We start from the raw sequence: 4,226 nt of genomic DNA, 5'->3' as shown, positions 1-4,226 counted from the left end.
GCGCAGGCGTGGCTGAGTGGTGCGAAGTTTCTTTCCTAACCATATGGCACCTTGAGCAAGTGTCTTCCACTATAATCTCGGGCCGACCAAAGCCTTGCGAATTGATTTGATTGACAGAAACTGAAGATGCCCATCATGTGTGTGTGTGGTGTGCGTGTGTGTGTGTGTGTGTGTGTGTGTGTGTGTGTGTGTGTGTGTTCGCGCGCACGCGGGTTCCCTTTCCCTCCGTTTGACAACCGGTGCTGAGTTGTTCTTTTACGTCCCCGTAAACCTAGCTGTTCGGCAAAAGAAACCGATAGAATATTACCAGGTTTAAAAAATAAGGACTAGTGTCGATTTCTTTGACTAAACCTTTTAAAGCGGTGTCCCAGCATGGCTGCAGTCCAAGGACTAAAATGAGTAAGGGATAAAAGATATATATACATATCGGCGCAAGCGAGGTTGTGTGGTAAAATGCTTGCTTTCCAGCTGCATGGTTCCGGGATAAGTCTCATTGCCTGGCACTTTGGGCAATAGTCTCGGGCCGACCAAATCCTTGTGAGTGGATTTAGTAAACGGAAACTAAAAGAAGCTCGTCGTATGTATATGTGTGTGTGTGCGCGCGCACGTGCGTGTGTTTGTCCTCATCACCGCTTGACAACCGGTGTTTGTGTGTTTACGCCCCCGTAACTTAGCGGTTCAGCAAAATAGAACGATAGAATAAGTACTGGACTTTAAAAAATATTTTAAAAAGTACCGGGGTCGATTCGTTCTAAATTCAAGGTGGTGTCCCAGCATGGCCGCAGTCCAATTACTAAAACAAATAAAAGAATATATGCGTGTGTGTGTGTGTGTATCCCTTTTATTTTTGTTTTTAAGATACTAGGGTTTAATTTGAGGATGATGTGACTGGTATTTCTAACAGATCCAACAGCAGTTTCGGCTGACATTAACCAAATTATACTGGTACTTGGCAATGATGGCAGCGTTTATAGCATCGGTAGATGGGTAAGGCACTTAAAATAGGCAATTATTCTATATATAGCTGCTAAACAAATCCTATTTTGTCCACTTTCAATAAACATTTTGATAGTTGCAAATATTTTCGAGGTCATTAGACACAGCTATGTGTTCAATGTATGTCTCGGTTGTTATTGTAACAGTAGTAGCAGCATTTTTTTTTCTTGTATATTCTACTTTTTTTCCTTCCTGTTCTTGCTTTAAGTATTAGATATTTTTTGCTCTGTTTTCAACTGTTATGCAGACTATAAGTTGAGTATGTATGTTTCTTTTCACCAAATGTACGGAAATAAGTTGTGATAAGCATGCCTTGCTAAAGGTAATAAGCACTATAACTGAAATTAGATGATTTCAATTTGTGATTGAAACCGCAACTTCGATTGTTTGCATCTTGTTCCGTATTATATACACAAGCACACAGAAATTTATATCTATCCGTTTATCATTACGGTAATCTCTAACCTATCGCGGTTTATCATTTAAGTTTACGTCGATTCTTCCGTGGTGCTGTTTCGCGTTTATAATAAAATAAATATATACAAATTATAAAAATAATAAAAAATATATACTGTACTGTTTCTACTTCGCGGATTTTCACCTATCGCAGGGATGTTTGGAACGTAACACCCACGATAGTCGATGGATTACTGTATTACTATTATATCTAAGGCAGTGAGCTGGCAGAATCACTAGCACGCTGGGCAAAATACTTAACTGCATTTCATCCGTCTTTACGTTCTGAGTTCAATTCCACCGAGATCGACTAGGTCTTTCATCCCTTTCTGGGTCGATAAAACAAGTACCACTCGAACTTTGGGGTCGATGTAATCGACTTACCCCATCCCGCGAACTTGCTGGTCTTGTGCCAAAATTTGAAATCATTATTATTATTATTATTATTATTATTATTATTATTATTATTATTATTATTATTATTATTATCACATCTTTCATTCAGCAAATTACAAGGGTAAAATACTGTTCGGTGTCCTTTACTGCTGTGTCACGATTCCTCTACAATCTCCTTTTGTACTGAAGGTCAACTCTGCATGCATTCCCGGTGGATGAGACAAACTAATGGACGCTATAGCAGACCACTGGCGATGGTTATACTGACTAACACCAAGGGATTTCTTAAGAGAATCCTTATAACATTTTCTTTGGTGCCGCTCTGTTATGATAGCTAGCAGGGAGAGAGTTCGCCATGCATCATTATCTTGAGCAGAGTGTTGTATGACTTGTACCTTTAAGCTGCGACTTTAACTGCATGATCTCGGTATTTCTAACCTCTTCCTTTCGAGGGCATCAATGCTGGTAACAAAGTCCCACCAGTGGGTGGTGGGGACGGAGCGGAGGCAGCGCTGATGGAAGAGTTCAATGAGTCAAAGATGGTGACTGCAGGTAGTCCACAACTCTGGACCATACAGAAAGACAGGCATAGTGCATCCCACTCATTCCACGATTCTCCACAGACACTTTCTCCTCAGTGTCGAAGGCTTTGTTAAGCTCTACGAACATCATATACAATATCTTGTTTTGTCCCATACATCTACTCTTGGAATTGCCTGAATACAAATGCCAGATTTGGGGTGCTCCTGTAGTCTCTGAATCTGCATTGGTTCTCTGATAGGTATTCTTCTACAATGAAGAAACACCTAGCTTTTTAAAAGTATGCTTGCGAGAATTTTTCCTGAGATGCAGATTTGGATTATTCCCCGAGGTTTTGCACCAATTGGCGCAATATTCCGTCTGATGTTGAAGAGTTATCACCATTAGCCGAGTCGGTTAGGAGATTGAATTTGAACTCATAAAACATGGCATCTCCTATGACGCACTAACAATTTTGCCAATCCACCGACCAGGCTGATTCAGTACTTATCTACTACAGATGTACAGAAGGCAGAAAAGGTATTGGCAGAATTCGAACTCGGTGCAGAGAAAGCCGAAACAAATATCACAAAGCATTCCACAGTTCGCTCAAGTAACTTTACTAATTCACTGCACAAACAGACAGATAAAGGATAGAGAAAGAGAGAGGGGTGGATAGTGGTATCACACTGATGTGAAATGCATTTGTATGCAAGTAAGTACTCAGTACACATAAGAATAATGTTTATTCGAAGTTGATTCTGTTCAAGTTACTCCCAGTTTCCTATTCTTGTTTATATATGTGCGCATATGCTATGACGATATATGTACGTGTTTGTATACATGTATATGTGTGTGTGTGTGTGTAAATGTTGATGTATATATGTTTTTACATGTGTATTTTTGTTTGTTATACATGTGTGCTCGTGTGCAAATATAAATAGGCACACGTGTTTAACTTGTTTATTTTTTCATTTTTGTATATGTATATATTTTGTTGGCATATACGCACATATGTGTATATACCCATGTATATGTAATTATGTATGTGATTATGTGGAAATATGAGACGCCACATGTATATGTATGCACACGAACCTGTTTTAGCTTGTGTTTCGTGTATCACAATATTTTGTTCTGAGTAGTGTGCTCATATATGCATGTGTGCATGTGTATGTGCATATATATATAAATATATATACACAAACACATGCACGTGCGCGCGTGCACTCACACACACACACACACACATGGGATAGGATGGTTGTTGTCACTTGTTGTGCAACCGTGCTGAACCTACTCGTCTGGCATAAGTATAAACATACAAACAGCAAGCTGTTTCTATACTTAATACGACTTCAAAATGATTTTATCTTTGTTTTTGAGAGTGTATTATTAGAGTTGAAAAACAAATCACGACCAGATTATGCCATGATACTGCAAGAACAGAATTATTGTAGAGAAAATTTACTATCTTTGGTACTTTGCAACGCTCACCTTGGACTCCCCGAGTATACGCCCCTGATATCTATCAAAATTTGTGTGTGCGTGTGTGTGTGAATATATATTAATATTGATTTCAAATTTTAGCACATGGCCAGCAATTTCGGAGGAGGGAATAAGTCTATTATATTAACCCTAGTTCTCAACCACGAGAAAGAATTGAAGGTGGCAAGCTGGCAGACTCATTAAACAAGCTGGGCAAAATGCTTAGCGGTATTTCGTTCGTTTTTACATTCTGAGTTCAAATTTCACCGATGTCGATTTTGACTTTCTTCCTCTCGGGGTCAGTAAAATAAGTACCAGTTGAGCGCTGGGTATCGATGAATTCGACTCTTCCCCTCCCACTAGAATGCTGG

The 4,226-nt window shown here is 39.3% G+C and overlaps 1 protein-coding gene across 1 annotated transcript in view; it reads left to right on the top strand.

Moving 5' to 3' along the window:
• LOC106869259 (uncharacterized) overlaps positions 1-4,226 on the top strand; it is a 76,563-nt gene that overhangs the window by 63,909 nt on the left and 8,428 nt on the right. The window lies entirely within an intron of this gene.

This window comes from Octopus bimaculoides, chromosome 5 (genome assembly GCF_001194135.2).
Source record: "Octopus bimaculoides isolate UCB-OBI-ISO-001 chromosome 5, ASM119413v2, whole genome shotgun sequence".
Lineage (NCBI taxonomy): Eukaryota > Metazoa > Mollusca > Cephalopoda > Octopoda > Octopodidae > Octopus > Octopus bimaculoides.
Note: the sequence above shows the minus strand (reverse complement) of the source record. Positions and strands in the feature narration are given on the sequence as shown.